Source organism: Cynoglossus semilaevis, chromosome 5 (assembly GCF_000523025.1).
Source record: "Cynoglossus semilaevis isolate Cse_v1.0 chromosome 5, Cse_v1.0, whole genome shotgun sequence".
In the NCBI taxonomy this organism is placed as follows: Eukaryota; Metazoa; Chordata; class Actinopteri; order Pleuronectiformes; family Cynoglossidae; genus Cynoglossus; species Cynoglossus semilaevis.
Window position 1 is genome coordinate 4,597,362 of NC_024311.1, and position 26,943 is coordinate 4,624,304.

General features: G+C 41.2%; 2 long non-coding RNA genes across 3 annotated transcripts in view; one reads left to right on the forward strand and one right to left on the reverse strand.

Moving 5' to 3' along the window:
• LOC107988576 (uncharacterized) overlaps positions 1-20,270 on the forward strand; it is a 60,503-nt gene extending 40,233 nt beyond the window's left edge. The window contains exons 2-3 of one of the 2 annotated variants that reach the window (XR_003049774.1): positions 3,286-3,320; positions 20,171-20,270. This is a non-coding gene — a long non-coding RNA (uncharacterized LOC107988576). Of the gene's footprint in view, positions 1-3,285; positions 3,321-8,971; positions 9,733-20,170 lie in introns of those variants that run through there. The other variant, XR_003049775.1, reaches the window with a different exon arrangement.
• Positions 20,271-20,857: 587 nt separating this feature from the next.
• On the reverse strand, positions 20,858-24,612 carry LOC112487000 (uncharacterized). The gene is made up of 2 exons (XR_003049661.1): positions 23,969-24,612; positions 20,858-23,694 (listed from the first exon to the last, which is right to left on the reverse strand). It is a non-coding gene; the product is annotated as an uncharacterized LOC112487000 (long non-coding RNA).
• Positions 24,613-26,943: the final 2,331 nt, after the last annotated feature.

Consider the following 26,943-nt stretch of genomic DNA (forward strand, 5'->3'; position numbering starts at 1 on the left):
GCATCAAGTGTCTCCACATTACCACGCTTGCCAGCTCCCCTCACTTGGCAGCGGGCCCACTCAGCTGCCCCCCCCACCCCCCCACTCCACCCCATGAGGAAAAGACTTGATTGTGCCAGGGGAGGGAGCTTAGGGGGTTAAACTGGGAAGAGGGGACGACAAGGGGGACTTGATTTACATACGGCAGCTCAGGCTGATACTCATCTGATGTTAAACAGCTTCAGAGCAATTAAGGATCATTTGCTCCTTTTGTTTTCTGCCTTGTCACATTGTAGCAGTGGGAGCATCTGAGGCACAGTGCCACCTGTGGGAGCAGTTTTCTCCCAGCCGTCCTCACTGTTCACTTCCCTGCTCTGCCAAGGAAACAACTGCTTTGTGAGTGTAAACAAACACTTAGAACCAGCCTGGCACCGAGAGGGAAGCCACTTTGGCACAAATCCAACTCTGAGACGTGCAGTTAATGAAAATGAAGGATCGGCAGAAACTGATGATGATTCGCATCAGGATCAGAGCAGAACCGGTTGCAATAGAAGCTTAATGTCATTTTTCTTATTAACAATTAACCAAATACAAGAAAAGCCCAAATCTGCAACTAAAATGTTCTTATGATTTATTTTAACTTTTAACTAAATTGTGCAATCATTTCCTGATTTTAATCAGCATTTTATTGAGGGAAGTACTATCATTCCACATCTTTAAAGTCTCCATTAAACCTGTCTAACTTTTCCTCACTGTGTAGTTTTAGTTTTTGTAGACTCATATACCGTCTGTCAGCAGTATTTGTAGACATTACATTAGAGCGTCCGCAATTTCACTGAATTAAAGCCTATTAAACCTGTGTAATATTTCAGTGTCTGGGCTTATTTTTATATCGGCCTTGTATTTCCCTCACCAGTCATCAGACATTAAATGATATGCAACACTTCAACATCATCTCCTTCAATGTAACATGATTGCAAACAGTAAGCGATGGAGCAGGTGCCTTAAATACAACATAGCCTCAAGGACAGACTCACACAGCTGTAATAAGGACGAGGATGTATTCTTTTGTGCGTTTACGTATGTATTTCCTGTTACTGTGCAGCAGTGTGTTAGGCACTTCTTTACCCTGAAAAGACGTGAGAGGCAGCAAAAAGACAGGTGTGGTTTGGAATGTGAATGCTCACATGTCCGTCTGTGTGGCTGAAAGTCTCTCCTCGGCTGGTATAGAAAAACACTTACTGCTAATGTAAATAGCACGGCTGCATAAATCAGAGGCCACACGCAGCCTGGGAGAATATTGTGTAATAGTTATTGCGAAATGAAGTGGCACTGGGATCAATATCCCACTATATCTCACTCTGGCGTAATGGCGTGCGGGGGGTGGAGGGGAGAGCTGCAGGCCAGGGGAGTTGGGTCCCTACACCCCACCGTGGGCCCATAAATCTGCCTGACCCGTGGCCTGTTTATTAAAGTGCAGAGACAATTGGCAGCAGCCGTCCAAAAGTACAAGCTCGTGTACTGACCTGGAGTCAGTGGAATGGATTCTTTTACCTCATCTGAGAGCAGGGGTTACAGGCTGATGGGGAATGTAGTGTCATCACAGTACACTGGACAGAAACACTATATGTTTTACCCTAATACTAATCATATTACTGCACTTTGGAGAATAAATCCAGATCACTGGCAGCACCTTTGGCTTTAGGTGATTTTTTTAGTCTTTCATGAACAAAAAAATGAAAGATTTTTACGTCTTTTATTGAAAAAGCAATTTTTGGCATAACATAATATATCAAAGCTATAATTTCCAAAAGATATTTATTATTCATTGTTTGTCATTATTTTATTTTGACATCGACTCGAAATAAAAAAAACCCATGAATAATTAATAGAAATTTGTACATAAAATTAAAAAATAATTTTAGTAATATTTCAATGCATCTTCAACATCATTTATTTTGGATCTTTTCAAACTTAATAATAAACTTAATAATTTTATTGCATTTCCATATAGACAAATAAGGATGTGGACACCTTTGGAAATAAAATAACAAAAGTTTGAAAATTTGAACTTCAAAGGTCATAAAAATAAAACCCCAAGAGTTCTACAATTACTGGATGAACTGTTATTTAGTCAGAGAGTGAAGACCATAAACGGAGCTGGTTAAAGTGTTATAGTTCGCTGTGTTAGCTTTACTTTAAAAGTCAATTAGGAGATTAAAAAAAACCACTTCTTCTCTGCACTCTTATCAAATAATGTTTCAGTGTCGTCATCTACAACTTATGATGTTGGTAAAGATTTAGAAACTCTGGAGAAAAGCTACAGCAAAAAAAAACAAACAAACAAACAATAAAAACCTGGTGCTGTGATGTCTGATGCGTCATGAAGAGGAAAATCAGAAAATGTTGATCACAGAGTTGAGTCTTTGTACAGAGAGAGATGTAAAAGAAAATTGAGCGGTAAAATTTCAAATGAAAAAGTGTTACTCAAACTTTTCCCAGGAAAAAAAATAATATTCATTTGGTTCATGTTCAACAAATGGATTTCAGGTTTCCTGTTTCTTCCTCATTTTCAAGTGCGTTACCAATGTTTTTATGTTTTGGAAAAAAAAAATATTCATCATCATATTATTTCTTCTAACTCAGTGTAATGTAATGTATTTAATTTGCGGTTTATTTTTTTGCAGTGCAAAATGAATATATATTTTAAAAACAAAGATTTTAGAATTGTATGCAATTAATCAGTGCAGATGTGCAGTTTTTTTATTGGTGTGGATTGAGAGAGTAATGAAAGCAGCATTTTATTTCAGAGAACATCTCGGGAGCAGAGAGGAGCTGAACCTGTTCTCTTCTGATAATCACACACGAGAATGTGCTGCGTTCCCGAGATAGAAGTCTGAGATTTGCATATACAAGTCCTGTTTTAAAGGAGGATATTTTGGTGCCTTGTACTTGATTTATGCACGACGTGTCTGTGCAGTGTCCTTTTCTTACCCCTGGGCTGTAATATAACTTCGTAACAAACAGCATGGCCCAGGAGAAAGAGAGAGAGAGAAATAAGTGCAGAATAACAATACAGTGGATAATGACCATCTTTGATTTAGCAGTTTATTCAGGTTTTATTCATTCATACATAAGAGGGTTGTTGCAATCTTAGCACAGCCCTGGGGCAGATATTATTGGTCAGTAAGAAGGATGTCGGCAGAAGGTTATGAATAGTAATTAGATGCTGGTTGTCCACCTGTGTTTCTAACAGACACACTGTTGTCATATTGAAAACAATCATCTGTTTCTCTGTTTCTACAGGACTGTGAGAGGAAGACTCACCTCCTCCACACCAGGTACGTTTCTGTCTCCTAACTTGTTTTCCATGCAAATCTGAGCCATGTGCATTTCCATGTGATCAAAGATTGTATTTTATTGTATTTTAACCCAATTGATGCTACGATATTTGGAGAAAATGTATTCATCCCCATTTTTTAAATAATATTTTTTGCCACACGTATTAAGACACATCTATTTTGTAATTAGTACAAATTCAATTTAATAGTTATTCCATAAACTCTATTAAAATCACACCCAAAGCTAAACAAAATGTGCTGTTTCCTATATTAGATTAGAATATATAGATTTCTTTTTAATAATTGTGTAAGAATAAAAAAAACAAAACAAAAACAAAACAATGTTGGGGCAGCACAGTAGGATTGTAGGCCTGTGAGTTAAAAACAAATATGAAGTCCAAAGGAAGCTGCTGCTAAATGAACATGGACTGATCTGTGGACTAGACTGAAGTAGACAATGTCCTGCTGCCACCACGGAGTAAAGTTACTTCAGAAAATCCACAGCATCAAACAATGTCTCTGAGAAGCCAACATCCGTTGTTTCTTGATGGTGTGTAAAGACCTGTGCTCATGAGCCTGACTGGCCTGCCTGCAGTCCAGATCTGCTCCGTATTTAACAATGTCGAGCACATCAAAAAAGGGAGGAAATAACAAATAATATCAGTTGATATATACTCTGCCACCAAAATTCACAGTTAAAAAATTAGAGTAAAGTGAAATAGACCCGACCCAGTGGATTTTAAAATTTAGTCTGTCGAAAAATAATAATAATAAGTCGTCAAACTACAGATTTATCTGGAAAGTTGAGTTTTTATATCACATGGTAATAGTGAAATAGACCTAATAATATTATACATTATATATATATATGAATTAAATTTAAAACTTGTTTTTTTACCAGTATTTTAAATCAGAAAAATGCAAATATTCCTGCTTTTTACATGTTTAAAAAAAGGGTGTGTGTGGTCTGGTTGTGTGTGTTTGTACATAAAATAGATGGACAGATGGACAGGCAGACAGACAGACAAACAGACAGATACACAGTCAGACAGACAAACAGACATAGAGTGTAAATAGACCCAGAGGATCTTTTTTGTAATCATCTCAGGATCTGATTCATGGAAATCACATGTAAATGTGCCGGACGGACCGACCTTTGCCCTCTGTGTGTGAGGAACTGTGACCAGTATCTGACCTGTAATCCTCTCCTAAATGGTTTGACAATGGAGAGACATATTGATTTGGGCAGCCGTCTCGCGCCAAGGGTCAAGAGTTTGACACTCGGGCAGCGTCTGCTTTGTGTCTGCAGGTAGAGGTAGAGGTGTTAATACGACTGCACTCCCTTTGTTTTGTTTTTTTTCTGCATCCATCAATGTATGGTTATGTGTCGCAGTACAGGTACAGACCAGGCTTCTGCTTCTGCTTCTGCTTCTGCTGACGAGCTTCAGCGTTTGCTTGGTTTTTGTTTTTGGTAAAAACTCAAAATGGTCTGTGACATTTTTCTTTTTAAATAAGGGAGATTATGAAACCATTATGTTTCCTTTTTAGACTGCACAATTTGCTCAAAGCAAAGGTAGTTCATAAGCACCGGAGCAACTACACCCCGTCACCCGGCACAAAAGAAAAAGGGATAAACAAAAATAAATAACACATGTCTGTGAGCTCCCTGAGCTCAGCTGCTCTCCTCTGGTTTTACACACGGAGCGCTGGCCAGCTCCCACATCTGGCCAGACAGAAGAACAGAGACAGGACTGGGAAATTCTCCCACTGACCGCTAGTGCTCTCTCTCTCTCTCTCTCTCCCTCTCTCTCTCTCTCTCTCTCTCTCTTGGATTCCTTTGGAGTGACCGATGATAGAACAACATCTGGAAGGAACAGCAGTTTTCTTTCCTCGTGTTTTTTTTTGGGGGGAGATCTTGGCCCCCGATAATCCGTCTCCCTCCTCATTAAAGGAGCTGAATAAACACAGGCCTCTTCCAGTTGTTCCTCTGAATTTCCTCACCAGGCGTCAAGAGACCCGAGCAGGGGCTACTGGATCAAAGCAGCCAGCAGCCCCATGTGTGCCGAGAATGAGAGTGCGTTCCGGGGTTGGACCCATTACCTTTCTCCCTGAGAGCTTTGGAGGCTCCTAGGTCAGTGGCTGTCAGGTTTTTGGCCCAAGATCAGCACAGGAGGAGGAGGAGGAGGGGGAGGTGGAGGAGGAAGAGGAAAAGAAACACACAAGAAAGAAAAGGAAAAGGGAAAGAAGGAAAACGATAAAGGGATGAGAAGAGAAAGAGAAAACAAGTTTGATTTGATTTAATTGACTTGAACCTTTTATTATTGAACTAAAACAGCCCAGAAATATTGTTTACAGTGACAGATCTTGTCTTTATTTTTTTAACAGAATATTAGAAAAACTCCCTGAACAGGAGAAATAAGACAAAATAATATTATACACCAAACATCATGGACAGTTCTGCATTTATCAGGTGTACTGGATTCAGGAGACTTCAGAGTAAAAGAGGTTCAGCTTAGCAGGATGAGTAGTGACTCACCACAGAAATTTGCAAAATCATTTAAAAAAAATAAATAAATAAAAAGAAGGGAAACTTCTCTGGGCAGAGCCCACAGTGGAAGCTGCTGCTGAATGTGCATCACCTCACAGCACTGAGTTGTTTGAATCAGGGACTATTTGAAAAACTTCAACATCACTTAATTTTATATATATTTTAAAATATATTTACTAAAAAAAGAAAGTAATTAAAATGATGCAAATAGATTAAAAAATAATTTGAATTGGAATATTTGCATATATTTTCAAACTTGTGTTTGTAGGTCAGAGGAGACCGTACAGTGAGATATACAGTGTGAAACTACATGTATAAAAAGTCTTGTGCACATCATGTATTCAAAGCTGCTCACACACACACAGAGTGAGTGTGTGTCTGGGTGTGTGCCACTTTAATGCAGCCGCCCCGGTGTGACATTAATCATCTAATTCCCTGCACTTCCTAGCAATCAACTAAGAGGGGCAGTGGTTTGCTGGAAAAGTTTTCAGTCAAGGCAATTAAAGGCTGGGATCCTCACAGCAGCAACGGCAACAGCAGCAGAGGCAGAGGAGGATGATGCCCTGTGCTGTAATTGTTACTCACTTATTCAGAAAGATGGTCAGATTTATTAAATTCCATCTCTGATGCACCAAGGAGAAAGAATACCCAACATTTAATGGTCAATGTAATTAACTTACCTGGCTGCTAGCTGCACGGGGGGGGACAGATGTGGTTGGAAATGAAAGTTGGATGTGCGTGTCTGTGTGTGTGTGTGTGTGTGTGTGTGTGTGTGTGTGTGTACAAATGGCCATGTGCTCGTCATCAGGCTCCCATCAGCCCCTCCATTAGTTACTGCGCTGTGTGTCCGTGCTGTAGTCTACCTGTCCTGAATACAGATGAGGTGAGGAGACCGAGGGCAGCAAACAAAACAAAGACTAATATATACTCACACACACACACACGCGCACGCACACGCACGCACGTGCTCACACCCACACGTTATCTATTTTGACACGGAGTATTTCTGAAAGACATTGGTAATCACAGTGGTTCATATTCCACACCTGTGAGATGTTGCATCATCAACAAATGGCGGTGAAAGTCATTAACGCTCGTGTCAGTATTTTTCCACGTCTGATCGTTGTCTGTCACTGGACACTGGAGGGAGGGCACTTCATCTGCTGCAGATCATAGCTTACACATTCTAAAATAACGTCACACAGCAGCAGAGCACACACACACACACACACACACACACACACACACACTGACAGACCGGCACAAAGGCAAACATGCTCGTCTGCTTCTGTCTTTCCGGAGCTGAGGACTCACATGATTCTGACAGAAATCTGCAGGCAGTCATTACACCAGGCTCAGCAAACATGCAACTGCCACACTCTCTGATGATGTTTTCTTAAATGTGATGCTGCTGCTGTGTTGGAGCCATCAGCCTGTGCCTCACTGACTGACTGAGTGTGTGTGTGTGTGTGTGTGTGTGTATATATAAAAAAATCTGATCTAAAATTCAAAGACAACATGGGGGGTGAATACATTTTTTAGTTTGACTCCAAATTGTTTTGAATTACTGGATTATTGTTTTTTTTTTTAATACATTGACTTTATTACCTAAAAGGTGAGGAGGAGGAGTTTTTCCGATCAAGGTATAGGATATGAATTCCTTAGTAAATTTAAACATGAAGCCTGACTCTGCTTGTATGACTTTTAAAAGGAATAATGGAGAGGGAAAAAAGCCAGAGGTTTCTAGGTTAAGTTCAAGGCCAGAGTCCTGGTCTCTGGTCAGGGGATTAGGAGCTGTAGGGCTTGACGGTTGGGGGAAGGACAGAAGGCGCCTGATGGTTTTCTGTGTGTCCCTTTGGCAGTGCAATGGGACCCTTGGGAGACCTGGGTCAGGAGGTCCCCGTGCAGCCTCCCTACATTACAGCGCCATTTAAAGCCACCCAACATCTATTTCCTCCAATAAAAACTAATAACCTTTTCTGTTGGAAATCATGGCAGGTCTTGAGTGCTGCAGCACAGGCCTGGCTGGATGGCCTGTAATTGCAGTCCACAAGTCTCCCTGTAGTTTATTTTTTGTAATGTTTTGAATTTGATTTTTCCCCCCCTCCAGTCCTCTTGGTGCGCTGCACTTTGAGGTTGATTGCCTGCACAGCTCGGCCCGCACTCAGTAATCAGGCAGGAACTGGAGAGGGGGCAAAACAGCAACTCAAGGACCTTTTATAATTGGGAGGGATTTGGAGGGTAGTTGGTCTCTACCTTTGGTTGTGATGGTGACTGTGCTGGCTGAGGGACCGAGGTGCTGAAGTCCCCATTACAGTCAAGTGGTGCATTCTGGGCCATGTGTAAATACTGGCGCGGGTGTGGTTTCGGTCCGTTTCTTGTCTTGGTGGCTGACGGATACATTTGGATACAGCTCCAAATGGTTGAGAAGATAACATGAACACCTTGGACTTTCACTCGAGGTTCTCAGAGCTCTGTAGCCTGGACCAGGACCAAACTTAAATATGAAAATATGAATATATTAAACCCTCTTTAAGTTATTCAAAATAAAATATGTCTTATTATTTTTACACTAACTATTAATATATGTTTACATTATATATTATCATTATTCATTAAAGGGTAATAATTAAGGATTAAGATACTACGTTTCATATAGTTAAAAAAGCAGTAAACACATTCATAATTTCTTATATTGTATATATAATATTTTACTTTAGCCTTACATTTAAAATGCTTTCAAAACAGGTAGATGTTGAGCTTCTGTTAATGAAATGCTGATTAATATTTAACAACAAATATTAGGAAAAATAATTATATCAAGTGTTTTTTTTTGTACACAGTACAAAACCATACTATTGTGTTATTATGAAGAAAAAAATTCAGGCTCAATTATATTTAATTTCGGTCATTAAATAACATTAACCATTTTAGTAAATTGTTTTTATATTAAATTGTCTCTTTTCTGAACTTAATAACAGGAAACCTTAGTAGCTCTGCTTTAAATCCATTTGGTAAAACAATAATTATTGGAAGATTTACCACAATGTGAATATATAATATTTTTAAAAAGCAAATAAAAATAAATTTTCTATGTACTTAGCAAAAGAAGATATCGTCAAATGAATAGAAGACTCATCAAGTGTGAGGAGGAACCATCAGAGGATTATTAGGCCCAAGTTGTTTTCTGATCAGTTAGAAAACTGTTCATGTTCAGACCTGAACTATTGGGTTCTAATCCATCAGGACAAAGACTCCACCTAGTCTAGAATTATTCCTCCTCATCTCTGTGGAGCCTGCTGCAGAAATCTGCTGCTAACTTAAAGAATGACACCGCTGCACGTCTGTAAAAAAAACAACTCCTCAACTCAACTGCCGTTTGTGTCGACACACACACCGACTGCGCATGCACCGTGCACAGAACACCGTGCACGTACAGCACCAAACCTCCTCAAGTTCAGTTCTGGTGATTGATTGAAGACGACAATGAAGACAGCAGTGGCTTCAGGTTATGTGAGAAGGTCTGACATTACCTACAGCTGAACAACACATTACTCAGATATTACAAGGACATAAATATGGTTTAGCTCCTCGTGAGGAATTGTTGCTCCTGGAAGGAAGTGTGAGATGAAGTATGCATGTGTGGACCCACCTAAACCGTAATGTATAGATGCTCCTCTTTGAACACAGAGGTGAAAGTCGGACTTTTTCCTAACGCTATAAAAAAACCCAGAGATCCCCGGGGGCAGAGGGGCCGCTGGCCTGCCATGCATCTTCAGAGAACAGATATCTGTTGTCCGACCGAGACAGACAGCGGTGGCTTGTTGTTAAGAGTGGGTTTATCTTCTCACTGAATCAGGAGAGCCCAGCTATTCATGTGAAACTGTGTCTCTCAGACGTTTTCACTCTGCGTTCAAATGGTTAACAATTAAAAACAAAAGAAATCGATCGATTTGACGTTTGACCTATTTGGCTTTCCTTTTTTAATTTTTTATTATTTAATATTCCAGGAATTTAAAAGGCTTAAAAGGCACGAGTCTCATGCTCTGTGGTCTGACATGATGAGGTCACGACGGCTGAAGACGGTCGGCCTCTGCGACAAAACACTACTGTGATATTGTATCGCGTAAGAGGAAGCTTCATGTCACGTCTGTGCACAAGTTTCATTCAATTTACTGGGTCTGAACTGAAACAAATGTAGTTTGATGATGTTTTCTTTAGATAAAATCTCTAAGACTAAATTAGTCACCATATTGAATCATATCGTCCCATACAGTTCCATGCATTCAAGCAAAATACCATATAAATATAAATTATATTTAAATGACATAAGTAAACATATATTTAATTTTATCAATGAAGGTAGATCATTGTTGCTTGGCCATTTGAAAAATACCTCCCAGGTAAAAAGAGTGGCCATTATAAAACATGTAACAAAGGTCTTATTTGTGTTGGTTCAAGTAGCCATGGAGTGGAATAACTGCTAACAGATTATGTTGGCCTTTTTTTAAAGGTCACTGTGAAATTGTTTTTTTTTTTATTTAATTTAAGTAAGGCAAGCTAAAGTATCATTCACACAAATGACAAAAACCTTGAGGGTTTGGACTGGTCTGTCTGATGTGTTATAGAGAGGAGCTCAGGTCAGTGGTGACCACTGAAGGTTGTCCAGTAAGTCTGGTGTACAGCAAGAATATTCAAAAATAATACTTTAGTTAAGTTAGAGCCGGAAAATTTCATTAGTGTCCAACCTACTACTGATCAACATTTTTATTTATTTGTATCAATTTGGAAGATATTTTAATCTTAAAAAAAGAAATACATTTGATTCATTGAAATCTTAGTTTTGTCAAATCAATGGTACATTTCTAATTGTGGTGACTGTGGTGCTGGATATCTTTCTCTAGATTCTGCTTTGCTGGTCAATAAACAGGAGGAGAATGTGGAGATAATCTGCTGGTCACTAATACACTATGATCAGCTGATCAATAATAATTACGCAGCCTTATATGGGCTAGCAAAAACATAGCAAAGTGTGCTTCCTCTTAGTTACTGCCGTTGTTGGCCTGTGTCTTAACTGTACTTGTGCGTTCATGACATTTACATTACATAAATTCACATTAAAGTAAAAGTTAGACCAAGCAGCGTTGATTTTGTGTAGCTGATTTTTAGCTCAGTTTATTTTATCTAGCTTTAGCTCAGTTTTTGTACTATCTTTAAGACTCTTTTATTTAAAAAAAGATTGATAGATAATTAAAAAAGAAATGAAAAGGTGAAACTTTGAAATATAAATAATAAAGTCCAACTCTTTACTGTGGTTCCTGTGGTGCAGCATGGTGCTGTGTTCATACTTTATAGTATATTAGAAGCTCTGGCTTAAGTACAAAAGCATGACCAATTAATTTTCTTTGGGATTTTCAGAATGGAAGTAAAGGTTAAAAACTTGTCTGTCCTTAAAATCAGACAAACAAAAAGATGCCTTGTAAAAAAATAAATAAGTAAATGAATAGAATGTGATCAACACAAAACTTTTGAGGCCATGTCGCGTCTTTAACTTTAAGTGTCTTGATTGTGACGCTAAACATGGATGAATCAAGTTCATTATGTGGTCTAACAGGCAGATTGAACTCACAGTGTCTGATAGAATGGCAGTGTTTTCGCCTGCCCTTTTAAATGTTCCTCTGTTTTGGCTTCTTGTGTTTTGGAACATTATTGTATTTTTGAGTGCACACTTCCTTGATTGCATTAAGGAGGATGACGCACTTTCTTCCCCTATCTGAGCTGCCTTTAATTGCCTCTGAATGGTGCACGAGGCGCGCAGTGTCTGATGGCACAATGTGGACATGCAATTAGTTATCTTTCATAGAGCTGCTGCGGGGGAAACAGACTGGGCTCCAATTCATAAAGGAATCTTACACACAAGGCATAAATGATATGTTGTGTCAGTGTGACTGCGGTGGCATCTGGACGGAACGGCATTTCATTCATTAAAGAATCCGATATTCGGGCAGGGGTAGGAGAAGGGATCCAGTCAAATAGAAGCAGGAGAGGCTGGGTTAATGGCAGGACGGACCAGGACAGAGGTGAAAGATGGAGATACAGTATGTTGGTGGCACCATGGAGGGAGTGAGGCAACAGTGCTGGGTTTCCACCCTTGACTAGAAAGAATACACATCCACAAAACTGTAATTCTGCATTAACAAAACTCGTACTGACGTGATTTTGTAAGATGTGTCCAATTTACAAAAAAAAAAAAAAACCTAAGTAAAGCTTTTCAAAGCTAATTTTATTTCCTGGTCCTTCATCCAGAATGGGACATACTGCACATGCATTTTTCATGTCTATACATTTATACATTCAGGACATTAAGTAAAATGACGTCATGCATTCGGGCTAATGGCGAGGCTGTGACATGTATCAGAAGCTTTTAATAGGCACAGTACAATAGGTAGTACTGCCAAGGTTTTTTTTTTTTTTTTTCATCTTCTTTGCCCCCCCCCCCCTTTCCCCTCACCCTTCTTGAAGTCATTTTTATATGCCATCCACCCTCACTGCACCCCACCCCATCTTGGACAATCTCTCCGTCTCTGCCTGTCTTTCACATTCTTCTGTTCCCCCATCCCTCTCTCTCTCTCTCTTTCTCTTTCTCTCTCTCCCTCTCTCTCACTGTCTCTCTTATTCCAACTTGATTCGCCCTCTCCTCTCCTCCCCTCCCTCCTCATCCCCTCCCTCCTCTATCCTTCATTTAATAGTGGACCGAGGAGTGGTTGCCATGTCGACCAGCCGGCATATTACTATGGCAACCAGCCTGAGCGAGACAAGGCTGCTGATTAGGGAGAGATGTGTAATGTAGCCTGGCCAGTGGAGGGTGGGGAGGAAAAGGGGGAAACAGTGTTGGGGTGCTGGGGGAAGAAAGAAGGGAGGTTGTGTGTTATAGGTTTGTACATTTAAACATTTCATGTTTGCATGTGTGAGGTGGGCCTGTCATTTTACTTTGACGCCTTTTTGGGACAAATCACAGCCTAAATAATGAAGACTAACTGAGAGAAACTGGTTCTCATCACTGGTTTGGTGTTGGTCTGTGGTTAGGGTCAGTCATCAGCTCTCTCTCTCTCTCTCTCTCTCTCTCTCTCTCTCTCTCTCTCTCTGATGGCTACCTGCAGTCGAACACTGTCTAGCTGTGCCTTTGTCAAAACAATATATGAATTACCAGATGCAAAAAAACAAAAAACAAAAACACCCTGGGTCTGTGTGTCCCAGCTGAGAAGGATGTCAACCTGAAGATGTAACAAAGATAAATGATGATTAAAACTATCTTAATTAAAAAGAAGGAAGAGAAATGTCTTAATATTTCACGAAGACCCACTCTTTGGTGGTTCGGTAGGAGAACCTGACCCTGGATGAAAATGGGCAGAATATTATCTGGTGTTATGACATGTGAGGGACAGAGCAGGCATATCGTTTAAAAAGCCTGCACCCTGCTTCAAGAGCACTAATGAGAACTGTAGAAGACGCCTCAGACCTCCCAGATCCATCAGAGAAACTAATTACAAGATCCAATTAAAGAGAGGGAGAAGAGGGAGAGGAGAAAGTTATACAGAGAGAGAGAGAGCAGAAGATGATAAAAGGGAGGAGTGGGGAGGTGAGACAGAGGGTGCGGGGCTTCGTTTACTATTGACACAGCCAAGCTGTCAGCTCGGTGGAGACAGTAATTATAGCTTATTTATTATTCATCCTTGAGCTAAATAAGAGCATGACATTTCAATACCAACAATAAGGGCAGGAAAAAAGGTAGCACAAACTACAGACTTACTAATTGCAGTGCTCAGAGATTAAACGGCTGGAAAAAAGTTGTTATTTACTTATTCATAACATTTAGACCAACCACTGGAGGAACAAGAATGTATTTCACTGACAGAGCGTGAGTGTGAGGAGTTCTCCCCGTGTGACCCTCCACAAACTGTCAAATGTCAGGCATTTATTCTGGCTGACTTAGATTTTAGTGGAAAATATTTTCTTTTCTTAGCTAGATATGTATCATAAATAATGACAATCAATATGTACAATTACATTGACATTTGTGCCCCAAGGATATTTGTGGTTTACATCAGTTCACATCATCTCCGTTCTCTTCTGGCATTCCATTGAACAAAAACTGAGGTCATTGACTTCATTTTTGTAAATTCTGTTCCATACATAAGTAATGTACGTTTTCTGTCTTGTTTGGCCCAAAGAATCTGTATGTGGATATTTGTGTTTGTAAACACAGAATGTATAGCTTTTCCTTCACCTCCCCTGCAGGGGGGGCTCTAAATGCAGTTTGAGTCTGTTTCACTGGTTGTTTTTTTCATTTAAATCTGTTCCTGTAACTAAGGCCAATACGTCTAACTTTAACACTGGGCCGTGGCCATTTGAAGTAAAAAAAGAGCACTTTGTGACAACGTTGACATCATACATACGTACACTCTAGCACGGTGCACCTGCCGATGGACGACGCTGTTCACCCCTGACGCTCTTGCAGAACGTTTGGTTACTTTCTTAACCATAATATTCCTTAATTTAAATGATGACACAAAAACCAAATGTATTCATCCTTATATGAATTTGTTTTATTTCTGACTACTTCAGCGTCAGTGACAGACTTGTGTATTTTTATTTAACCTAGCATTTTTAACCTGTATTACATTCCATACATTTTCTCATATCTGAATCTGAACAGTAGGATTTTGAACTCCCTTAGCCAGCACATACTGAACTCTCTCCCGTCTCCTCACCCCTGTCTCCCGTCCACCTCTCCGTCCCCTCAGCTGAACTCTGAGACACCTCATTAAGATTTCCAGCTCTCGGCCTCATTGGCGACGGCAGAGGTGAGGAATATCACATAATCATGAAGTGGAGATGGCATTACACTCATCACAAATTATAGATGAGTTTTATTGTGGAGCTGCAGGCCTGGCAGGCTGGTGCTTCACTGAAGTTACGGCTGTGGGGACCTGCAGCCCCTCCTCTCACATTTACACTTTAGTAAATGCATTCAGTCATCTATGGATTAAAGAGTTCTGAATTTAATTTTTTTTCTGGAAACTAACCTCGCAGAAATGGCCACACTTCCTGCATGATCCAACAAAATGGACTGGTGAAGAACGTACAAGCTATGACTATACTTAAATCTGTGAGTGTGACTGATCAAAGAGAGGAGACTCTGTTGTCTTCTGTCATTTACCTGCCAGATACTAAGAATAAATGCTTTTGATCATACATTTCTGATGTTAGGTCTCACTATTCAACCACTGTGGCACAGAGCTGAGGAGGAAAATAGGACTGAGAAGAAAAACATCCAGACAAACAGCATCTCCACATCTCTTTTGATTTCACCTATTTGCATTAACATGTTCATCCAAGCCACTGCAGAAGTCATTTAGCAGCGCCACCATTAGGTGTGTGATGTATAATATAACCCTACAATGCATCACAAGCCTCGTCATGTGTCACATTGACATTGGACTACAATAAGCCGTACGGCGTCTCCTCTTCCTCCTAATGCCTTTGTCCTTGAATCTCAGAGGAGCCTTGTTAATATAATTCTATCAGGCATCAAGCAGCCACAGACTTAAGACAGTGGAAATGAATAGTCAATACCTGGAGACATGGTAAAGACATGTAAAGAGATAATTGCATTTATGTGGAAAAGTTTATCTCATGGAATATAAGAATGTGCAGCTAAGGTGTTACATTTCCGTGCAGTTGAACATACATGCTGACAGGCAGAAACCTTGACCTTGCAGAGCTGAGGGGTGAAAATCACAGTGTAGTGACCTATGGAGAATTGGCGTTTGGGGTGGGGTTCATTCAGAAGGACTGGAAAGCTTCGTCTCACCCTCTCCCTTGATTTCCACTCTTGTCCTCCTCCTCCTCCTCCTCCTCCTCTAACTGTAAAGACGCTTCGCTGCGGCGCTAGAACAGAGGGAGTAGCGGGAGGGGGGTGCACCACCTCAGACGGTGCCATTGATTTTATTGATTGATTCATTTGTGGTTTTTCCTATACAATTGTCAAGGGTGTCAAGTTCATATGCACAGCTATGGAATTTGGTGTGAGGTTTTGGTGAGTGCAGGGTTAGTCCACGGTCGCTGGTGTTGTTTTTGTGAAATTAAATAAAAGGAAGAAACCAACAAAACATGTCAAGGCAAATATATATATTATATTATTCAACTAATGTGTTTCGTTTTATATCTAACAAATGTAAGTGGGAAAAAATCTCCTAACAGAAGATCACATCACACCACTGCTGTGTGTGTACATCCACAGAGACCCTAACACCCTGACCAGGGCCAACACTGCATCTGCTGCAGCGCGAGCATTGTCTTCTCTTTAATTGGTTCACATGCGCAGGTCGGCGTATGTTCACTACAACACACGCGGCCAAGCGATGATATGGCGGTCTAATGTGGGTGAGACTGGAGAGATTGGCTTGAGGAAGAGACTCCAATCTAACATGGCATTTCAATTTCTCATTCGCCCCTCATGGCTGTGCTGTGCACTGCTACACCTCTTCTGCATATATATAGGGAGGACGCCTCTGAACTCCAGCCGTCTGGATGCGCATACTAAGCAATCAATGTGTCACCTTTTCCTGACAATCCTATTTTTTTCATATGGGGCCATGCTCATTTTTTCTTGTCAGCAGAAGGTAATTTGCTCTATTGTGATTCAGTCCTAAAACTTGGTGACGAGGTGTCTGATAAGTCGCCCCCTCGCTCCCTCGTACCTGCCCCCCGTGCATCACCTGCAATATGGAAAAAAAATAAAATAAAATAAGCACCCCAACCCCCATCCTATCAACACCCAAGTGCACCCCCACGCCTCTGTCCCTTCCTTCCACACCAAGCCCGACATAGCTGTATCTGAGGCGGGCTGCTAAATTAGATAAGCTGGGCTGTGGTGCTGCACCCCTGATTAATAAAAGATGCAGTGCTCCCTGGGGACGGACCCTCTGAAGGCCCGGCAGAATCTACACACAGACAATGGAGTTTGCTCACACACAATGAACAGGAAATGGACAGAATGAAGCAATCATGGAAATAACATTTAGAGCGGTGCTATCCTCTGACCCCGTGTAACATTCATCATGCAATATAATAGATAATAAGTTTAGAAAAAGTAAAAATACATACATATATGTTTTTTCTTGGTTTCATTTGTTGGACAGAAGAGCAGATTCCCTGCTGTTACCGAACAGTGGGAGAAAGCAATTCAGCAGAAATACTTCAAATTTATGGTCAGTTTTACCTTGGCACCAAACCGAGCACATTTACCAACATGGCTATTACACAGTGTTATTATTAAAACAAAATACAATGTGGATCTTCTGTGCTTTTGTACAGGCCATACTAGTGGCTACCAGTAAGTGAGATAACACTTTGAACACTGTATGTTAATATTTACAGATGAAGCAGAGAAAACTTAATGGGAACGCTTTTTGATTTTTTTTTTTTTTTTTTTGCTAAAGTAGATCTCACTGAAAGAAAAACAAAAACTTGACAAAGGTGGTTAGGAATGAGGGGAAAAGCTAAACCAGTAACATGTATGGGATGCTTGTTTAATGTTAACAGATTGAAGGTGCTATTTGTTGACGCTTAGCTGCTTGAGTATTTTAGTCCAGTCTTTAATCCAGTCATCTATCAGACCATGTTCTGTATTAACATTTATATCCTAATGTCTTTGTTAGAAGAAATAAATAATAATAAAATGCTTCCATCTTAAATGTGTAAAGCTACACCTAATGAGTTCACAGAAAAACCCTCCCATCCTGTGGTTCCTATTTAACATCAGTCCTGATCACTTCAGCTTTTGCATAATATTCACACACACCTGCACACTGGATGGTGACACACGGGTTTACACGACAAACACACTGCCGCATCAGCATCAAACAGCCGACCCGGACCTGCTTACATGCAGCTTTAACTGCGCATGTGCACTCATGCAGACTTGTTTTTCTCGCTGCTGAGTTGGCGGTGTGTGATTGCCACACCGATCATGAACACTCAAGCATTTATCTCTGAATAATGCACCCCACCAAAGCCACCGGCAACCCCCACCCCGTCACGATTGAACAGCGAGAGTGAGATGCCTCTAATTTTCTGCAAGATAATGGTAGTCATATTGAGATGAAAAAAGGTCAAGGGTTGGCGTGGGTGCTTCTGATTGGTTCACAGCTTTCAGATGCCCCCTGGGGATAAAATGGAAAGTGATATTTCATGTAGAGCACCCCACTTCTAGACTGCACAGCAATTTTAGGTGATAGTTTCATGACGAGGCCCAGTCCTGCAATGATTGGAGTTCATCTCACAGTCAAATTTCCAACACAGAAACGTCTGCTCTGATGTCCTGCCTCAGCATTTTTGTCTGTGATGTGTAGTTTTCCTCTGGCTATTTTTAATATGTGGTGAATTTAATGTCCTCCCACCCCCATTCACTGGCAAGGATTGATGGCTTTTTGTTAATGCATATGTATAGGATGTGCATATGTACCTGAAACTGCCTGTGACCTTCAACTGCTCACATGTATTCAAGCAGAGACCACAGTTGCACTCTTTATAGCTGCGGCAAGTAGTTAAAAAAAGAAATATGGTGTGTGCCGTAGAAGTTGGAAGAAAAAAATGCTGCGGCTCACCTTAATTCTCATGACCCTGTGCAGCGTTATTCACAAAATATTGTTTTGCTCTAAGTGCCTCCACGGTAATGTTGGAGGATGTTGTTAATGTGAATGAATGAATCTTTAGGGACTTGTGTTGCTTCTTTTTTTCTATTAATCACCTATGGTGGCCTGGTGTTGTTTACTCAATGAGATATTTAATTCATGCTTTGACGGCGGCGGTTAGATGATTACCACTCACTGGAATGGGGGTGTGTAGACAACCGAGCTGTGGCTAACGTGTGTTACATCCCCCATTCAAGCTGCTGTGTGTGTGTGTGTGTGTGTGTGTGTATGTACACAACATGTAACCAAGCATTGTTAAAAATATGTAGCATTACCATAAAAGGAAGTCACAGAGCCTCGGATCATAAACCCTGTGTAAGAGATCCATCTCAAATGAAAGTAATTTACGACATCACTGCGTCCTAAATTATAAATATAATACATTTTTTTTAAAGGCCTCGCGCAGTCATTGAGGAACAATGGTTCATCGTTTTCTCCATACGTTTGTTGTCCTTATTTGGCATCCATTCCTATCTGCTATTTTTGCTTTGACCTATTTTTTTTACGTCGGTTATTTATAAGGAACAACAAAGGCGACTTCAGAGCCAAACAAATAGCATTTTGGGTCTCAAACCAGACTGTATTTCCCAAAGAGCGTGGCAGTGAGGGGCGTGGCCTGGGTTTGTAGCCGAAGAAGCCCTTTAAGGTCATTACAGTGGTCATGTGAAAGGCCAGCAGAGCCCCCTGGGCCATATGACAAACTGAGCTGCCAGGCTGAGGTGTGTGTCAGGGGTGTTTTTCCACAAAGCATTCTATAAAAGTGTAACTGGGCTGTATTTGCCCTTTCCTCCTGCTCTGCACTCAGCCAACAGGCCCCTGAAGATCTCTTAAAAAGTGCTGATCCACAGCGCTGGGCCGGTGCTCCTGTAATCCTTCTAGCTCTGCTCCTGCTACAGCTCCACCATCTGTACCTCCGTTTCCTCCCTCACATTCCCTCACTGTCTCCTGCAAATGCACATCTCCGACATGAGTGACAAGTTGTACGGATGGCGGGGGCTTGTTTGGGCCCGGAGCTAATTGCCACACATTAGAGCATGACTAAATAAATCTTAAGTGCTACTAATTGTTTGGCAGTGAAAACAATAACTGCAGTAGTGGTTGCCCAGGGGCTCTGAGGCACTGGGGACCAGAGGGGCCCTGGCACTAGGCCAGCAGAAGATCCCAGCACCAGCAGTCATCATCATACCCCCACTGCCTGTGTGTTAGAGTCACACACCACTTGGCACCATCGCTGCATGAGCCATATGCCCCACATCCAGCAGCCAGCCCCTGACACACTCCCCGCAGCCGTTCAGCAGCCATACATGACAGGGACAGACAGGTCGACTCTGTCTGTGGTGCCATCATACATGACTGCATTAATAAACATGAATTAGTAGCACAATTAGTCGGCCTTGTTTTGACATTTACAAGTACCCTCCTATCTGAAAGCCCCTCCTTGTGTGTCATACCCAGACCCTGGGCGTTTGATGGCATTTCATTTAATGGTTGCAATTTATACAGTTTTTACACTGAATGTTTTAATGTTTGTTTTGTTTTTTTAGATTACACTGTTCTGCATGTGAGAAGAGGCTCTAACCACCAGTGTTGCCCACCCTGTCACCCGTGGCCCCTCTTTAGGTATGTACAGCCCACACACACACACACACACACACACACACACACACGTAGACTGAGGCTAGTCTGTCTTTGTTTTATATGGCTGCATTGGTTCAGACTGTATTCATTAAAAAAAGAACAAAAAACAAATAATAAAACTAATTATTAACATTTGATCTTAGACGTCAACTGTCTTTTAATTATCAACTGGAACACATTCAAATCTAAGCAGCAGTGCACCGTTGTTAGATCACATCGGCGCTTAGTTCAACAGAAATAAAAACAATAATCCCATGTGGCCATATCACAAGATGACATTTTTAGGCTAATAGCGAGGTATCTTCAAAACGTGGTTCCCAGATACTGGCAGGACACAGCAGTGATGCGTTCAGTGTCATGTTTATTCTTCTGTTCTCTTCCAAACCAGTCACCTCTTGTTTGCTCTGTCACTCTGGTGCAGTGTTTTACAGCTTCCCCGGGGACTCGTGTGCTTTTGTTAGCTTCTCTGTGAACACACAGCATAATTGGCTGATTAGTTCAGGTTGACTGGCCTGTTAATTGAATAGTAATTTAGATTTGATGTGTCTAATGAAGATCCTAATTTATTGTTTGGCACTCATCCAAGGCTTTGGGTTTTTTTTTTTTTTTTTTTTTTTGAGACTCTGAATCCAACCAGGGGGATAAAGGGACACAAGATGGTGATCCACTAACTCAGTGCTGCCTTGACTTTAACATGGATCCATCTGTAGACAATAAAACATTTTTCCTTTTTTTTTTTCAAAATTATAAATGTTTACTCTCCATTAAATAGCTTTCCTATTTTGTTTAACTACATTGTATTAATATAAATTCCAGTTCTCTCTTTCTGGATTTATGATATGATAATTCAGTTATGAAGTATCTTTACTGTGGGTATGTATGTGACTTAATGGATAAAATCCAGTGTCTTATGATGTAAACACGTGAGACCATGGAATCACTGACATTTTCTGACGTCTTCAAACTTTTGATTGCATTTCTTAGTCTCTCTTCTCAGGCTTGTTTTTTTTTTTTTTTTTTTTTTGGTAATACAAACTGATTTCATGGGCAGATTATATATTTAATACATAGCAATTTCATTGGTTCAATAATGCATTAAAAAAAGGAAAGTGAAAGGAGATTTTTTTATTATTAGACTAAAAATTCAAACTTTATATCAGAGTAAATTCAGAGTTGTTTAAAAAGGCACACCACTGGCTGTAAGCGTCATATTTTTTGTAACTGTTACTTTATAGTAATCAATGGGAGACATAACATTATGTTTGTACATTTTGTCACTGTGCCAAAGACATTGTTGAGTGTGACAAGCTTTTGTAAACAAAAACTGTTCAATCTGAGCACAGAAAAGAACAAGAACTGCTCAGATATTGTTGTTTCCAAATATGGCAATACATACTCTATGTCAGATCAGTGATCTGACATAGAGTTATAATCTATAGTTTTAATCTACAGTATGTCATAGTTTGTCCAGTTGGAAATGTACAGTAATTATGTTAAAATAATATTACAAAAAAAAAAAAAAAAGAAATCTGCCTGAACACTTCCCCCTGCTGGATTTTCTCTTTTTGTCATCAATTTAGCAACTAGATTGGACAATCCTAGAAGTTTATCAGATTGTCAAAATACCCAGCTATTGGATGTTTTACTTCAACCTGTTGGGCTGTCATTACCAGGGTCAAAGCTAAAAGTTACATTTAGTACCTGCTATCATGAAAAAACTGTTTAAATATGTTTACATGACTGATTTCATACTTTTGCTTTCACTTTCGCTCCTCCTTCATCAGTTGTTGAGGTACAAGTTATACATATAATATTGGGAATTGATTGAGTTATTCTGTTACACAGTTATAATGTGAATAGATACACTGAAAACATAGGCCACAGTAATCAATCTGCCCCCAGCAACAGTGTTAAAAACGAGTTGCTCATCGATGAGTTGACATCCACTGCATTACTTCATTACCAAACTGGCACATGGATTGTTGTGCCATTTTCTTGTGGTATATGATTTTGTAATTTTGAAGTGCGGCTCTGTTCTTGGAGGTGTTCCAGGTCTTTAATCAGATTTTTAAATGTGTCAACATCTATAAGGTAACTCACAGGGAAACACATGAAGTTTTGGAGGAATTCTTCGCTCTGTAATTTAATTGTTAAAGCTGTGCTTGGTATAAATCTACATTTGTCTATTTTCATAGGTCTAACTGTGACATCTCTACGATTACTTCAGCAATAAGCTTGTTAGACAATAATATTTGAGACCAACGATGTGGCTCGTTCTGTCAGGTCTGACCATCACAGTTACGTATGTGACTCTTACAAGCCTGATGTAAACACAACATGTCAGTCTCTGTGGTAACCAGTCTTAGTTCTAATGTCTATCACAGAACAAGTCAGTTGTCATAACAGCTGTCTCACAGTATAACAGTACATAATTGTTCATGTGAAATTTCATACAATATGTTCTGCCTCCACTGACAGTGATAACAACACACGTGCAGAAAGTAACGGCCTTGTTTTTAATTTGGCGTGAGATCATGTAAAACAAAACAATGTCAATTTAATTCAACTCATTAGTAGAAAGTGTCACTCTGAAACACCGCCTGATTTGACACATTGGCAGAAATGTCAATAAACAAAGACAGAAGATAATAATACATTCCTACAATCAGGTACAAACAGTTCTTTTTTATTGTGCGAGCTCAAATGCAATTTAGTCCCAATGTCAATTCATTCCTGTCAATGTTTTTTACTATAGTGCTGCTATAAACATAGTAGCATTTGTCCTCGGTGCAGAACGTCCACATTGAACCAATAGAGTGAATGCCCCTTTACTCTGAGTGGTCCCACACCAGGGGCCAAGGACAAAGTGGGTTCATGATCATGACATAATCATGTGTTTCTCAACTGTTTGTTGAATGGATTTATTCTCCCTCAAATCCACCATTATGCAGCAGAAAGTCACATTTAAAATCAATCAATGGAAACTTGATTTCCCTTTAGCATCAGGAGATGATCCCATAAGCCTCGTCCTGCGCGCAGCAGTCTGGGGCCTTGAATGGAAAACATCAGTCAGGCCGTGTTGAAGGCTCCAGTCAGCGCCATCTTGTCAGGAAAACACCAGTAAAAATTCAAAATATATTGAAAAACGATCCATTCCAGTGAAGTGTCAACATGTCAGACACATCCCAAGTCATCCAAACCATTCACCATCAGGTCGGACATTGAGTCACTACTGGACTGTGGTTTAATCACAACTGTCCCTTTTATATCCTTAGTGCATGTTTGCATCCAGTTTTGGGGGCACTCCTTTTCTCTCGGATTTTCGGTATTCCAATTTGAGTTCTACATTTCCATATGTGCAGGGCCTTCACTGTCCCACGCAGTTACACAGTAAAAGCCATCTTCAGATACTGGATCTTCAAGGTATTCCCTGAGCAAAGATGAGGACACATGTAATTATTATTAGTGATGAATGAAGCAGAATGACATTGTTAGTTTCTGAAAGGCTCATCAGCTACATTACCCAGCTGCCCCTGTAATATCATGCAACCATGCAGACATAAGCTCGAGCAAAACAGTACTGAAGGCGCTACACACTGCAGGCCAAACCACAGCACAAGTATCAGCCGTGTCAGATATGAGGACCGCCGCTTTAATTACATGCATACACATTACTGCACACTGTTAATCCATCTGTCACTTACCCGCATACTTATTGCAGCATTCATTAGCCCCTTTAACCCTCCCTCAATTAGCGATAATGCAATTACCGATGGTTTCTCCCCCGATCCCAGTGGCCTGGCACCGTTGTCCGAAAAACCTGCCTCCTAGCCTTCCTCCAGCTCTACGTTTTCCTCTTTCGGATTTTCCCTTCTTCTCCCTTGCACCTCTACTCCCTTTCACTGTGGCTGCAGACTCTCTCTCTTCTCCATCCTCTCTGCAGCCACTCTCTTTCGCTCCTCCCATCTCTGAGCTCTAGGCTGCTCTGGGTTTTAGACGGATCACTCTCACAATGGTTGATCAATACAGGTATTGATCCACTGGTTTATAAAATCATTCTGGGCAGCTGTGGTGCAGTAGAGAGTGGAGGCAGGGCGGCGAGAGGGCCAGCGTTGAACGCCATTTGCCAACGATGGATGTAGCCTAGCCCTCATTGGCTGTATGTCTGCCCACTTTGGCAGGAAGAGGGTCTGGGCAGTCCACATGTCTTTGTCACAGTTACATGTCAAACCACAGCTCTGCTCTTTCTTTTACTGTTCAAGTTTCCAGACCACCAAAGCTGAGAACAGCGGCAAAATTCACTTTCTGTTCAGCACTGACTGCTGACGGGATCTTTGACACGCGTTCCTTCTCCTTCCCACATTAGCCAAGAAAGTAATTTGCATAAATTAGAAAGCTGCAGGCTACCCGGTCTAATGATCCACTGTCTTCTTTTTCCTGCCTGTTGGAAACAGTCCTTCTTTACAGCAATGTACTGTTGCGCTGTGGAAAATGTGCCACAAACACGGCCTTTGTTTCACACATGCATAGAACAAGACACACAGGGAAGTTCAGGACCACAGCACATGTAAATATAGGGAAGCCTGGCGGAGTTTGACCGAAGCACAGTAAGTCCCTGTTGTACCGTGTTCAGGGAATAAGGAGCAGTCTGGGGACAGGACTTAGCCTTGGCACACATCCCTGCCAACCCCAGGAGACACTCACTCTGAAGCCTAAAGTAAATAAAGGGACTCTATTTCAGTCTATACTACTCAACACAACCATTCTCACAACACATTAGCAGCAGCAGGCTAACCACAACAGGCTGCCAGCGCAGGCAGAACACTCGCACTACTAACATAAGCAATCGACAGGCCAGCTAAGTCAAACATTTACACGTCTCAGTGACTCAAGGGCAGATAAGCAGATTCAAATGGATTTGTTTATGTGGATTTGTCATCGAGGGAGGGGCTCTTTCATGTCTTGTTGAGCGATGAAGTATGAGATGTTTCTTTACACAGAGAAAATAATTGAGGTGAGGAACATGGCGTGGTATAACTTTTTCCAGAGTCACAACTCTTGTTGAACCAGACGAACATCTGTCAGCCATAAGACCAGACAAGCCCCTGTGACACTGACTCAACCCCAGCCCTTCCTCCTCCTTCTCTCCTCACCTCCACTCTTCACTCTCTGGCACCTTGAAGCCCAGACCTTGGCCCTTACCCCAAAGTCTGGCCTCACTCTGGCACACCCTGTTTGTTGATGATACAAACAACAGTAGCTAATTGTTGCATTGTTTCAAGATGCTGCAGCAGTTCTGCTTGGCACATGATCGTCTACACACACACACACACGCGCGCTCACTCGCTCGCATACACACACATGCATGCATGCAAACGCGTCTAGTAAGTGTCACTCACACATATGCTGCAGTGTGGTAATTACTCTAACACATCCAGAGCTAGCCACAGCCCATTCATTACCATAACATGTTGTAATGAAGTTTAATCCTTCATCATGTTGTCTGTGGTTAGAGAGTGGTGTGTGGCTGTGATCCTTCACTCCTCCAGATGTCTTGCAGGCTGTCTCCCTCTCTCTCTCCCCCTCTCTCCCTCTGCTGCTGTACTGAACTGCAGACATGCCGTTGACTAAGCCACCTTTCAGTTATGTCATCCTTTTTAAATCTATGCTTTTTTTTATTCTGACCAGATCCGTCTTCCCTCCTCCCCCTCTTACTCATATCCAGCTTTCACCTCTTGCTCCACGTCCCGAATACCCTCCCATAATTTAAGCGAGAGTGTTATTTATTTCATCTGAATGCAAGGACTCATTGGTGCATACTTCGCACAGAAATCAATTTCAGCTCAGACAGCATAAACAAACAAAGCACTGCACTCATTTCTGCCCGGGCCTGGACGAAGCCCGTCCCTCATTTTCTCACTCCCGTTACCTTCATGGGAGACATTTTCTCCTCTCTCTGGTGCCCTCGTGTCAATCACTGCGGATGTGCGTTGATGTGTGAATGCAGACGCTAAATGATTCATGGCAAACAGTGACCATTACAGACTCGGGGGTTTGCATCTGATAGCGCATATGTCAGTGTTGTTGCAGGTGATTGTCAGCTTTCAGTATGTGTGCATACACGAAGGCTTCTTCACTTATTCTTCTTCTGTGTGGCTTTAGAATGCATGAGTGTGCACAGCACGTTATAAATGTGCACGACTGCATTTGATTCCAATTAGTATTTTCAGACTTTCCCTGACCTTCATGGATGACAACATGATATAAACAAGAAGCTCCATTCTCCCGCCGCAGTATGAAAGACAAAGAGCCGCTCGCTCTCGTGCGTTCACCTCTCCAGCAGCATCCTCTCTGTACAGTAGTTGAGACCAGCAGTTAATGCAGCCGTTGGATCGGCCTCTTCCCTTGCTCTGCTTTTATTGATTTCAGTCAGACACAGAGTCTGACAGAAAGAAAGGGCCTTTTCAGGAAGAAGTTAAATGGTCAAGTAGCAAGTGGAGGGTGGCTTTCACCACTTTATTGACGAGGTGGAAAAATGTCACTATTATAGAGGCCCTTGCAGCAGATAGCGAGCTGATTGGATGAGTGCCCCCAGGTCAGAGTGGAGCACGTTTCCCCTGCAGCCAAACAAGAGCAAATAAAAGGGCAGAGGAATCTGCTTGAACCAGAAGAGATGTTT